The following is a 14,480-nucleotide window of genomic DNA, read 5'->3' on the forward strand; positions in this document are numbered from 1 at the left end:
CTTGGAGGCCCTGCATATGCATTCATGTGTGTTTCTGGCACCATGCATCCTAGGGTTAAAGACATTCTTGACTAACATTAACTCACTACGCCCAATGTCAAAGATAAGTAACGCACAAAACTGTTACAGCGCGTATTTAAAGCAAACCTAATCTGCATCCTCATAGGGCCATCCGGACACCTGGCTGAAAATGACTTACAAATTCGTGACGCCCTCCATCGGTAATGCTGGAATTCAATATGGTGCTGGCTCATCCTTAGATTTGTGACAGCTTCCACTCTCGCAGGCATACGTTCAATCAGGTGCGGGAAGCTTTCTTCGGAAATGGCAGCCCATTCTTCACGCAGTGCTGCACTGAGGAGAGGTATCGATGTCGGTCGATGAGGCCTGGCTCAAAGTCGGCGTTCCAAAACATTCCAAAGGTGTTCTACAGGATTCAGGTCAGGACTCTGTGCAGGCCAGTCCATTACAGGTATGTTATTGTCGTGTAAACACTCCGCCACAGGCTGTAAATTATGAACTGGTGCTCGACCGTGTTGCAAGAAGCAATCGCCATCCCCAAATTGCTCTTCAACAGTAGGAAGCAAGAAGGTGCTTAAAACATCAATGTAGGCCTGTGCTGTGATAGTGCCACACAATGAAACAAGGCTGCTAACCCCTTCCATGAAAAACACTACCATACCTTAGCACTACCGCCTCCGAAATTTACTGTTGGCACTACACACGCTGTCAGATGACGTTCACCGGGCATTCGCCATACCCACACTCTGCCATTGGATCGCGACATTGTGTACCGTGATTCGTCACTCAACAAAATGTTTTTCCACTGTTCAATAATCCAATGTTTACCCTCCTTACACCAAGCGAGGCGTCGTTTGGCATTTACTGGCCTCATGTGTGGCTTATGAGCAGCCGCTCGATTGTGAAATCCCAGTTTCCTCACCTCCCACCTAACAGTCATAGTGCTTGCAGTGGATCCTGATGCAGTTCGGAATTCTTGTGTGATGGTGTGGATAGATGTCAGCCTATTACGCATCACGACCCTCTTCAACTATCGACGTTCTCTGTCAGTCAACAGATGAGGTCGGCCTGTACGCTTTCGTGCTGTACGTGTCCCTTCACGTTTCCAGTTCACTATCACATGGGAAACAGTGGACCTAGGGATGTTTAGGAGTGTGGAAATCTCGCGTACAGGCGTATGACACAAGTGACAGTCAATCACCAGACCATGTTCGAAGTCTGTGAGTTCCGCGGAGCGTCTCATTCTGGTCTCTCACGATACCTAATGACTACTCAGGTTGCTGATATGGGGTACCTAGCAGTATGTGGCAGCACAATGTACCTATTATGAGAAACGTATATTTTTGGGGGTGTCCGGATGCTTTTGATCACATGGTATATATATAATGTGTGTGTCTGAGAGAGAGAGAGAGAGAGAGGAATATAGTAGGAATCATTTCATTCTGTATCACATAGAAATTCTACTACATCGTAAACAGTCAATTAGAAACCTTTAAATGTCGCCATATAAATGTATGTGGATATAGGTGTGGATTTTGTAACTGAATTGCGTCTGCTCAAACAGAGACCGCAAAATGCTTTTCATTGCTGCGTTACCAGCATGTCAACTCGACACACGTTGGGCAATGAACAAACGAATGGACGTATGTGTATACACGTGTATGCTTATGTGCATTTATGTGTATAGCACTCCGTCTTCAGACCACAAGTGGCCCATCGGGTCCATCCGACCGCCGTATCATCCTCAACTGAGGATACTGATAGGAAGGGCGTGTGGTTAGCACACCACTCACCCGGTCGTTAGGATGGTTTTCTTTGACCTTAGCCGCTACTATTCGGTCGAGTAGCTCCTCAGTTGCCATCACGAAGCTGAGTGCACCCCGAAAAATGGCAACAGATCATGGCGGCCTGGATGGTCACCCATCCAAGTGCCGGCCACGCCCGACAGGGCTTAACTTCGGTGATCTGACGGAAACCGGTGTATCCACTGCGGCAAGACCATTGCCTATTTATGTGTATGGTTATGTGTAAATATGTACACAGGGTGTTCCAGATAAGGTGTTCTTCTCCGTAACTTTCAGAGTAACAGGTGAACGGAGTATTTATTTAAACAGATAAACGTAAGACATGTTGCTCTTTCTCCAGATTTATGAACATAGTTCATTTAGTTATTATCAGAGCGTCAATTTTTAAATAGATAATTTTTTCTATATGTAGCTGTTGTACTTAAATCAACAATGTATAAATCAGTTTCAACAACTGAGTTAAAATGTTCTAGTCTACGTAACTAGGTCGCCACACGTACCTCTTCAGTTCCTTCCTATACAGTAGACCTCTCGATTACTCTGCCGGTAACTTCTTCAGGAAATTTTGGTGTTCACAATTAGCTGAAAGCTACCAAAGACCTGTGTCACGCTCACTTATAAAATGGTGCTTTTACCGAGCTTGTTCTGAAGAAATGCTGTTATTGGGTAAAAATCATCCGGCTGCTAATGACGAGCTATCTTCATTGGATAGCTAAAAAGTAAATTCGTATAACATGACTGACTGGGAGTCCCTGAAGAGGGATAATAAGTCGCCTGTTCGCAAGTTCTTTCTGTTGGACGTTACTTCGAAGACTAGCGGGCCATTAACCTATCGCAGTAATCCTACTCGGGAAAGGGGACCTACTGTTTAAAGTGTAAAGCGTCCAGTGTCGTTCCTGGCCTAACTTCACATCAATGAGAGGTGTAGGTTAGCGTAAAGGCAGACTGAAACATTTCCATTGTCTGACTGGGATTCGATCTTACGATTCCCGACCAAGAAGCCCTTGAGTAGGTAAACCTTATCCTTTCGTATTTCCTTTAAAAAGAGTTCACTAGCGGTTCCAGGTTTTATTTTCACTAACACGTAAGGCTCGCAACAACAAAATGTTGAGCACTGCTTGCCTCTGGGCTGAGCTGTGGAGAGAGGTGGTATCTTTTGATAAACATTCCCCCTCTCTTATTGTGCCTGTTCCGCTACTTGTCCAATAACGATGGTCCACCAATAGCAGCCGGCAAAATGTCACCCCATAAATGGTTCAAATGGCTCTGAGCACTATGGGACTCAACTGCTGAGGTCATAAGTCCCCTAGAACTTAGAACTACTTAAACCTAACTAACCTAAGGACAACACACACACATCCATGCCCGAGGCAGGATTCGAACCTGCGACCGTAGCGGTCGCGCGGTTCCAGACTGAAGCGCCAGAACCGCTCGGCCACCAGCGGCCGGCTGTCACCCCATAGTCCAACTTCTTGTGAACAAGTGCAAGAAACTCCCTTTAGTAAGTGACCGTGACGCTGGTCTTTGATAGTGTTCAGTTAATCAAAAACACATGAACATCCTGAAGAAGTTCCCAACAGAGAGGTCAAAGCGTCGATTGTATGAGAAAAAACTGAAGAGTAACATGACTAGGTCTAATAATTCAGTATATTTTACCTTCACTAACAATTTCAACGAAAACCTGCAGTCAAACAATTTAAATCAACTTTCTATCAATTTAAGCTAGCAAGCTAGATACGTTCAAAGTTTTAGATGTGGGTGCAACACCCTGTAAGTAATTAACAGAGTTTAGATGTAAGAGGGGATTTAGAAAGCATGTGGAACGTTCTGTCAATCATTAAGTTTCTCTACGAGAGAAATCTGCTGCTTGGCCATGCATTCGAAAACTAATGGGTGATCGTACTCATTACTGGAAAACCTGCGAATCAGTTACCCAATTACCTCGACATTGTCGTTTGCGGCCGATGTCGACGGCCTTCCTTACCGATCAGCATTATCCACGTCTGTGCCGTTTTTGTCAGATTGTTCCACTATGGCTGGGCGCAACATTGCATTTGGTCCATATAGCGCCAGAATTTCACGGTGATTCTGTATTCAATTTAGGCGTTTTGATCATAAGAATCGTACTGTCCCTCGTACTTCAATTTTGGAGTACGCTGGCAGTTGCCGCTCAGTTTCACATGAAGCATGCGAAGCATCTGTTATCTATAACACAAAAGAAATGTGTCTGCAGGAAACCAGAACCAAGTACTCCTTTCTCACAATTAGCCACTCGTTGCGCAATGGTCTTAACATGCGAGGGTGTGTTTAAACGAGTGCCCATAGTTCTGGGTGCACAACTTAATGCTCCCTCTAAATGACCTGCGGACGAGATGTAAAGTTGCTTGTGGGTGGAAAAAGAAAAGAAAGAGGTACGTGATAAAAGAACAGTGTAGGTGGCGAAAAAAATGATGTGCCTCAGAAACGTGAGGATAAAGAAACTTAATTGGGAGAAGATGGGAGCATTTGCTTTACATTTCGGTCGAGAGAAAACATCCTATGCGTTAATTTTTGGGGAAATTTTCATGATATTGGTGGAAGGAAGCGCTACCGCCTTTCTTAAATGAAACGGGATATATAATTCTGCGTGGAATGCAGGCTAGCTTGTTGCATAGGTGAGCAGTAGCATCAGAAAAGTTGGCGATCATTCTTGACGAAGTGATGGTGTAAGACACGAGAAAACAGGGCAATTTAACAATATGAGCAGACTGATGCCATATTCGACCGGCACTATTTGATGGTTTCAGTTTTGCAGTTCACGATACATTTTTACTTACGAATCAGTAGACAAATATGGACAACTGCGGTAACAATATTGTCTTTAATACGAGAGTAATCTTTCCCGTTCTTACTTTTTAACATACGTTAACATAATATTTCGTAGCTAAAATTCGTCATGCTATTGTCTTATTTTGGAATAAACAGTAACAGAAGGAAGTACGTATCAATTGTGTTAATCATCACTGGTTTTTCTCTTACACATTCTGTTAAGTACAAATTGTCAAATTTATTATTGGTCGACACGAACAAAATTCTGTTCGAGAGATTAAAAATAATAATTTATTTTTCATTACCTTTTATTCATTTTTTCTGATCGAATTTACGGAGCAAACTTCGATAAAAGTATTCCCCGTAGTGAAATGTAGTTGAATATAGGAGAGTAAACGGCACTGAAATATCTCGAACCTTCCATTTTACATGAAAAGTTAATTTGAGAATATAAAATTATTTTTTTTTGTAACATTTAAATTTCCACTTCTAAATATATGTATATTTACTATAAATTCTTTTTGTTTATCAATTTATCTGTCATTCTAAAAGATTGTTTTTGAGAACCATTCAAACTGAGTCCTGACGTTTTGCCAGTTGTGTCTTAGTTTTTCTGTAACCTTTCATAAGCGCAAACTGCTTGTCATTTGTCGGCGTAAAAAGTATGTCTTTGTTGACTCACAACTTTTTTTGTGATGAGTAGGAAGTGTTATCTGAAAAACAAGTATTATGTGAAGTGTTTACAAAACGTCACGGTATAGAAAAGTAATAAGGGGATTAATCGGCAAACAGTGTTTTAACTAAGACAAGTAAGACATGTGGGCTGTTAGACTAAAACAACATGAATGAGCCTACATATGAACTTCGAGTCGTCATACCTGCAGTAAATAACTTAATATTATTAACGCACCCATTTCTGGAGAGTTGAGATATAACACGAACAGTTGAGACACTAGTTAAGTGAGACTTTGGGAATCGATTACGATGAGGTGCGAGATATTTGATCTCCGATTCGACGTAGTGTGGTGCCCTACTGACAGTTGTCATAAGAATTGCAGAGGCAGGTAGGGAACACGGATGCAAGGATGCAGGGGGGGGTGGCGCCGGTAGCTGCGAGCTGCGCCACAGAAGACGACCTCCAGCTGCCTGCCGTGTGGGGCTGCGAGGCCAGACGGCTGGCGTCCGCGTGGCGGCCATCGATCGCGGCCACGCCCCCTCGGCGTCGTGTGACCCGCGGCCTTCGCTGTCACGACACGCCCCTTGCTCTACGTCCCTCCGTGGTGTGCCGCACATCACTCCGCTCGCGGCAAAAGGCTGGGCAATGTCGCGGTTACCCAACGAGTTCTTCCGCTTACATTGAAAGACTGTGTGAGGGGGAAGATCCGTCTGATGCGATAGAAGAAGGAAGAGGAGTAGATTTAGGAGAGATAGGGGGTCAAGTATTAGAATCAGAATTTAAAAGAGTTTTGGAGGACATAAAGGCAAATAAGGCAGAAGGGATAGATAGTATTCCACCAGAATGTCTAAAATCATTGGGGAAGTGGCAACAAAACAACTGTTCACGTTAATGTGTAGAATGTATGAGTCTGGCGATATACCATCTACTTTCGGAAAAATATCATCCACACAATTCCGAAGACTGCAAGAGCTGACAAGTGCGAGAATTATAGCACAATCAACTAAACATCTCATGCATCCAAGTTGCTGATAAGAAAATATACTGAAGACTGAAAAAGAAAATTGAGGATGTGCTAGATGACGATCAGTTTGGTTTTAGGAGGGGTAAATGCACGAGAGAGGCAATTCTGACATTGCGGTTGATTATGAAAGCAACGGTAAAGAAAAATCAAGACACTTTAATAGGATTTGTCGACCTGGAAAAAGCATTCGACAACGTAAACTGGTGCAAGATTATCGAAATTCTGAGAAAAATAGGTGTAAGCTATAGGGAGAGACGGGTAATATACAATATGTACAATAACAAGCGATAGCAACTAAGAACGAAATGCTCGCATTAAAAGGGGATGTAGTCTTTCGCCCCTACTGTTCAATCGAAGAAACGGTGATGAAAATAAAAGAGAGGTTTAGGAGTGGAATTAAAATTCAAGGTGAAAGGATATCAATGATTCGCTGATGACATTGCTATCCTGAGTGAAACTGAAGAAGAATTACATGATCTGCTGAATGGAATGAACAATCTAATAAGTACAGAAAATGGATTGAGAGTAAATCGAAGAAATGTAATGAGAAGCAGAACAAATGAGGACAGCGAGAAACTTAACATCAGGATTGATGGCCACGAAGCAGACGAAGTTAAGGAATTCTGCCATCTAGGTAGAAAAATAACCAATGACGGACAGAGTAAGGAGGACATCAAAAGCAGACTACCTATGGCAAAAATGGCATACCTGGCCAAGAGAAGTCTATTAGTATCAAACATAGGCCTTAATTTGAGGAAGAAATTTCTGAGAATATACGTGTGGAGTACATCAGTCTATGGTAGTGAAACATGGACTGTGAAAATTCCGGAACAGAAGAGAATCGATGCATTTGAGATGTGGTGCTACAGACGAATGTTGAAAATAAGGTGGATAGTAAGAGAAGGAACGAAGAGATTCTGTGCAGAATCGGAGAGGAAAGGAATATGTGGAAAACACTGATAAGGAGAAGTAGGATGATAGGACATGTGTTAACACATGAGTGAATGACTTCCATGGGTCCGCAGCTCGTGGTCGTGCGGTAGCGTTCTCGCTTCCCGCGCCCGGGTTCCCGGGTTCGATTCCCGACGGGGTCAGGGATTTTCTCTGCCTCGTGATGGCTGGGTGTTGTGTGATGTCCTTAGATTAGGTAGGTTTAAGTAGTTCTAAGTTCCAGGGGACTGATGACCATAGATGTTAAGTCCCATAGTGCTCAGAGCCATTTTTTTTTTTTTTTTTTTTTTTTGGCTTCCGTGGTACTGGATGGAGCCGTGGAGGTCAAAAACTGTAGAGGAAGACAGAGATTATAATACATCCAGCCGGCCGCGGTGGCCGAGCGGTTCTAGGCGCTTCAGTCCGGAACCGCGTGACTGCTATGGTCGCAGGTTCGAATCCTGCCTCGGGCATGGATGTGTGTGATGTCCTTAGGTTAGTTAGGTTTAAGTAGTTCTAAGCTCTAGGGGACTGATGACCTCAGATGTTAAGTCCCATAGTGCTCGGAGCCATATAATACATCCAGCAAATAATTGAGGACGTCGTTTGCAAGTGCTACTCTGAGATAAAACGGTTGGCGCAGAAGAGGAATTCGTGGCGGGCCGCATCAAACCAGTAGGAAGACTGATGACCCCAAATAATAACTTCCGGACAAAAAAGGGAAAAGAAGTGCTACACGACGAGAGAACCACCGTAAAAAACTAGCAAACATGTGGTAATTTGCACTAATCTAATCGCAAATACATGACTTAATCTCATATTGATTCAGAAACTTATCCAATTAATAAATCATGAATTACGAAACCTGCACCAGACTGACTGGGACTCTAATTATTTATTAATTCCTTAATTCTATACCACCATCTAAATAACGATACTGGACGGCTACATATCGAATTACATTCAACCAAATCATTGTGACAATGTCCGTGGCAGACAGTGGTGGGTTCGCGTGTCACTGGGCGGAAGGCCGTGCGGCTGGCTCCCACCGTCTTAGCAACAGGTACGAGCTGCTACTCAGTGTTGATGATAACTGTGAGCCAGCACGGGATGCCTCTCCTGTTCGGCGAGCGGTCGAATTTCCTACCCAGTCAGGATAACTACTGACGGTGGGTATGCTTGTCATTGGGAGTTCCAATGTGGCGGGTGATGGGGCGCTTCAGGGAGATAGCAGGCAAGGCGAGAGAGAATTCCAGTATGCATTCGATATGTTTGCCGGGAGGTCTCATCCGTGACGTGGAGGAGGCACTACCGGTGGCTATCGAGCGCACTGGGTACAATCGGCTGCATGTAGTGGCACATGTCGGCACGAATGACGACTACCGCTTGGGTTCTGAGGCCATTCTCTGCTCCTTTCGGCGGCTGGCTGATTTAGTGAAGGCAAATAGCAACGCACGCGGGGGTGCAAGTTAAGCTGTCTATTTGTAGCATCGTACCCTGAGTGGATAGCGATCCTCTGGTTCGGAGCAGAGTGGTAGGTCTAAACCACAGGCTCAGACGACTATGCGAATTTCTCGACTTCCGCTATCGGGTGCAGAATTGTAGGGTTCCCCTTAATAGGTCAGGTGTGCACTACAAGCAGTAAGAGGCTAATAGCGTAGCGGGGTACATGTGGACTGCACATGGGGCTTTTTTTAGGTTAGAGAACCCCACCCCTAGGATCAAATACGATTTGCCTGTTAAATCAGCCACAGTGACCTCAGAAAATCTTGGTCCTCCAAGATCAGATATAGAAAATATTAATATGATTTTAGTAAACTGCAGGAGCATCCAAGCAAAGATCCCTGAATTAGTATCGCTTACTGAAGGTTACAATGCACAGATAATATTGGGAACAGAAAGCTGGTGGAAACCGTGGAAACCAGACATCAGTGACAAGGAAATCCTAAGTTAGTCGCCAAGGGTGGAGCCGTGTTTATTGCAGTAAAAAATTCGATAAAATCCAGCGAGGTGATCACGGATTCCGAATGTGAATTAATCTGGTTGAAACTGAGTATAAAAGAACGGTCAAAAATGGTGTTCGGATGCTTTTATACACCATCTGGGTCAGGATCTGTAGTTGTAGAGCACTTCAGACAGAACTTGCAGAATATCATTAGTAATTTTCCTGATAATGCCGTTGTAATAGGGAATGACTTCAACTTGCCAGGTACAGATCGGGAGCGCTATGCCCTCAAAATTGGTGCCAGAGACAGGGATTCGCGTGGCATTGTTCTGTACGTCTTTTCCGAAAATTACCTTTAGCAGACAGTTAGAGTACCAACTCGTTAGGGTAACGCCTTAGACCTCCTTGCAACAGGCAGACCTGAACTTATGGAATCAGTTAACGTAGAGGAAGGTATCAGTGATCATAAAGCTGTGACAGCATCTGCGACGACGGGTCATACAAGGAATGTTAAGAAAGGTAGGATGATATATTTGCTCAGAAAGAGTGACAGGATACAAATTTCAGAATATCGCAGCAGCCGGCATCAAATATTCTGTGATGAGGATGGCTCTGAGCACTATGGGACTTAACTTCTGAGGTCATCAGTCGCCTAGAACTTAGAACTAATTAAACCTAACTAACCGAAGGACATCACACACATCCATGCCCGAGGCAGGATTCGAACCTGCGATCGTAGCGGTCGCTCGGTTCCAGACTGTAGCGCCTAGAACCGCACGGCCACTCCGACCGGCCTATGATGAGGACGAAGATGTGGAGAAAAAATGGAAAAAAATCAAAGGCATCTTTCAACATGCTCTAGACAAGTACGTTCCGGGTAAGGTTTTATGGAGGGGGAAAGATCCACCATGGTTTAATAGCCGTGTTAGAAAAGCGCTACGTAAAGAAAGAGCAGTTCATTCCAGTTTCAAGAGAAGTAAAAGCCTAGCTGACAAACAAAAGCTCAACAGAGGAAAATGAGCATAAGGAGAGCAATGATTTTGAAAATAAGACTTTGTCAAACGACCTAAGAGATTTTGGTCGTATGTAAAATCAGTAAGTGGGTCAAAATCATCTGTTCATTCTCTCAGCGACCACACCGGCACAGAAACGGAAGGTAACAGAGAGAAGGCAGAAATACTGAATTTGGACTCCCGAAGTTGTTTCACAGCGGAAGATCGAAACACTGTCCCTCCTTTCAATCGTCGTACGAACGTCTAAATGACAGATACTGAAATAACCGTTCGCGGAATTGAAAAGCAGCTACAATCGCTTAGTAGTGGAAAGGCGCCACGACCAGATGAGATACCTATAAGATTCTATAAAGATTACGTGAAAGAACTTGCTACTTTTTAACAGTAATTTATCGTAGATCGCTTGAGCAACGAATGTAAAAAAGAGCAGGTCATTCCCGGTTTTAAGAAAGGCCGTGAGACAGATCCACACAATTATAGACCTATGTCGTTGACGTCATTCTGTTGTAGAATTATGGAACATGTTTTATGCCCAAGAATTACGACGTTTTGGAAAATGAACAGCTCCTCTATAAAAATCAACATGGATACCGCAAACAAGGACCCTCCGAAACTCAGCTCGCTCTGTTCCTCCATGAGGGCTACAGCGCAGTAGGCAACGTCGCTCAGGTTGACGCCGTGTTCCTTGATTTCAGTAAGCCATTTGACACCGTCCCGCATTTTCGTTTTATGAAAAAATATACGAGCTTACCGAGTATCGGAGCAGTCTTGCGATTGTATTCAAGATTTCTCGCAAATAGAATTCAACCCGTCGCTCTTAACGGAACTAAATCGTCAGATGTAAAGGTAATATCCGGAGTACCACAGGGTAGTGTGATAGGACCGTTGCTGTTTACAATATATGCAAATGATCTAGTACAAAGCGTCGGATGCTCTTTAAGGCTATTCGCAGACGATGCAGTTGTCTATACCAAAGTAGCGACGCCAGAAGACCTGCAGAGAACTGATGAATGGTGCAGGCTCTGACAGTTGACCCTGAACATAAATAAATGTAACATATTGCGCTTACATAGGAAAAGAAATCCACTACTGTACAGCTACACTATTGATGACAAACAGCTGGAGACAGCGTCTGTCGTAAAATATCTAGGCGTAACTATCCAGAGCGACCTTAAGTGGAATGACCACATAAAACATATAGTGGTAAAAGCAGACAGCAGACTCAGATTCATCGGAAGAATCTTAAGAAAATGTAACTCATCCACGAAAGAAGTGCTTATAAGGCGCTTGTTCGCCCGATTCTTGAGTATTGTTCATCTGTCTGGGATCCCTATCAGCTAGGACTGATAGAGGAGATAGAGAAGGTCCAAGGAAGAGCGGCGCGTTTCGTCACGGGAACTTTAGCTGGCGAGAGAGCGTTACGGAGATGCTAACGAAAATCTACTGTCAGACGTTACAAGAGAGGCACTGTGCATCGCGGGGAGATGTACTATGAAATATCGGGACAGCACTTTTGAGGAGGAGTCGGGAAACATATTACTTCCCCCCACATACATCTCGTGTATTGACCACGAGGAGAAAATTTGAGAAATGAGAGGCAATACAGAGGCTTACCGACAGTCATTCTTCCCACGCACTAATCGCGAGTGTTACAGGTTTGGAGGGATCAGATAGTGGTACATAAAGTACCCTCCGCCGCACTCCACCTTGCGTAGAATGATTTAGAAGTAGCTGTATTTTTTTTCCTTCCTTTTTGTGTTCCAATTACTGAAAGAGGTTTAGGATCTATCATAATCATTTTCCTTATTTATTCTTGTTGTACCTACTATAGCTTAACATTTAAATGTGTGCCTATACACAACACTACACTCTTTGATCAGAAGTATCCAGACACTTATTAATGGACATTCGCCATCACCTTTATAAAGGTTTGAACTCTCCTGGGAACACTTTTAACGTCTTGTCTGACTGTCTGTGCAGAAATGGCAGCCCCTTCCTCAGGAGCCGAAACCATACAAGATATTATTGTTGGGCTCTGGAGTCTGGAGCGAAATCGTCGTTGTAACTAATACCAAAGGTGTTCCGTTAGTTATTTCTTAAGGAATTTCCGCTAGTTGATTGTTAATTGCTCATATATTTTACACTGTCACGATTTCGGCTTTATAGCCTTTCTCAAGTGCACGTTGAACTGAAAAGTAATAAAGCATACATATCATACAGTGCAGAGCATAGGAACAACTCGTTATTACGTATCTGAAACTATTACTAAGACTGCATGCTAATAATTAATGTGTCTGACTTGTCCATGAAATGTCATCGTCTTAAAAACATATTTCTGGCCTTTGTTGTACTGTAGCAAATGAATACATATCAAAGATACATAATAAGGCGGACATTGTGTACAGTGAAAAACCATTAACACGCAGTATGGTGTATTTAACAGCCATTATATTCATGTCACTTGCATTAGTCACTTCTGTTCATCAACTCGTAACGCCGGAAATGCATATCCTTCTATTTCCATCTATTGTACTATAGATTTTTCCTTATTTTGTTGCCTGAAGATATGACATTTCTGTGTCTTTATATACAGTAACTGTTTTTGTAGTGACTTGGCAAGACAGCCAAGCCACTCGGAGGTAGCCGAAAGGCACGCGTTTAAGCTCACGCAGACTGGCGTGAGGTCTGGAACAGGACAATGTCTTGAGAATTGCAAATAAAGTACGAAGATCTTGGAATACTTAACTTTAATCCATAATTGGTGTACATCGCTCTTGACGGTACATTAATAACAATCTCAATATAAACTGGTAATGGCGCCTTGCTAGGTCGTAGCAAATGACGTAGCTGAAGGCTATGCTAACTATCGTCTCGGCAAATGAGAGCGTATTTGTCAGTGTAGCATCGCTAGCAAAGTCGGCTGTACAACTGGGGCGAGTGCTAGGACGTCTCTCTAGACCTGCCGTGTGGCGGCACTCGGTCTGCAATCACTGACAGTGGCGACACGCGGGTCCGACGTATACTAATGGACCGCGGCCGATTTAAAGGCTACCACCTAGCAAGTGTGGTGTCTGGCGGTGACACCACAGTTTTACTATTTGTATATATATATATATATATATATATATATATATATATATATATATATATATATATATATATATATATATATGCATTTATGTCGATGTATAATTGGTTTGTTTTGTAAATGTTATTTGTACACTCCTGGAAATGGAAAAAAGAACACATTGACAACGGTGTGTCAGACCCACCATACTTGCTCCGGACACTGCGAGAGGGCTGTACAAGCAATGATCACACGCACGGCACAGCAGACACACCAAGAACCGCGGTGTTGGCCGTCGAATGGCGCTAGCTGCGCAGCATTTGTGCACCGCCGCCGTCAGTGTCAGTCAGTTTGCCGTGGCATACGGACCTCCATCGCAGTCTTTAACACTGGTAGCATGCCGCGACAGCGTGGACGTGAACCGTATGTGCAGTTGACGGACTTTGAGCGAGGGCGTATAGTGGGCATGCGGGAGGCCGGGTGGACGTACCGCCGAATTGCTCAACACGTGGGGCGTGAGGTCTCCACAGTACATCGATGTTGTCGCCAGTGGTCGGCGGAAGGTGCACGTGCCCGTCGACCTGGGACCGGACCGCAGCGACGCACCGATGCACGCCAAGACCGTAGGATCCTATGCAGTGCCGTAGGGGACCGCACCGCCACTTCCCAGCAAATTAGGGACACTGTTGCTCCTGGGGTATCGGCGAGGACCATTCGCAACCGTCTCCATGAAGCTGGGCTACGGTCCCGCACACCGTTAGGCCGTCTTCCGCTCACGCCCCAACATCGTGCAGCCCGCCTCCAGTCGTGTCGCGACAGGCGTGAATGGAGGGACGAATGGAGACGTGTCGTCTTCAGCGATGAGAGTCGCTTCTGCCTTGTTGCCAATGATGGTCGTATGCGTGTTTGGCGCCGTGCAGGTGAGCGCCACAATCAGGACTGCATACGACCGAGGCACACAGGGCCAACACCCGGCATCATGGTGTGGGGAGCGATCTCCTACACTGGCCGTACACCACTGGTGATCGTCGAGGGGACACTGAATAGTGCACGGTACATCCAAACTGTCATCGAACCCATCGTTCTACCATTCCTAGACCGGCAAGGGAACTTGCTGTTCCAACAGGACAATGCACGTCCGCATGTATCCCATGCCACCCAACGTGCTCTAGAAGGTGTAAGTCAACTACC

The sequence above is a fragment of the Schistocerca serialis genome, chromosome 1 (assembly GCF_023864345.2).
Source record: "Schistocerca serialis cubense isolate TAMUIC-IGC-003099 chromosome 1, iqSchSeri2.2, whole genome shotgun sequence".
In the NCBI taxonomy this organism is placed as follows: Eukaryota; Metazoa; Arthropoda; class Insecta; order Orthoptera; family Acrididae; genus Schistocerca; species Schistocerca serialis.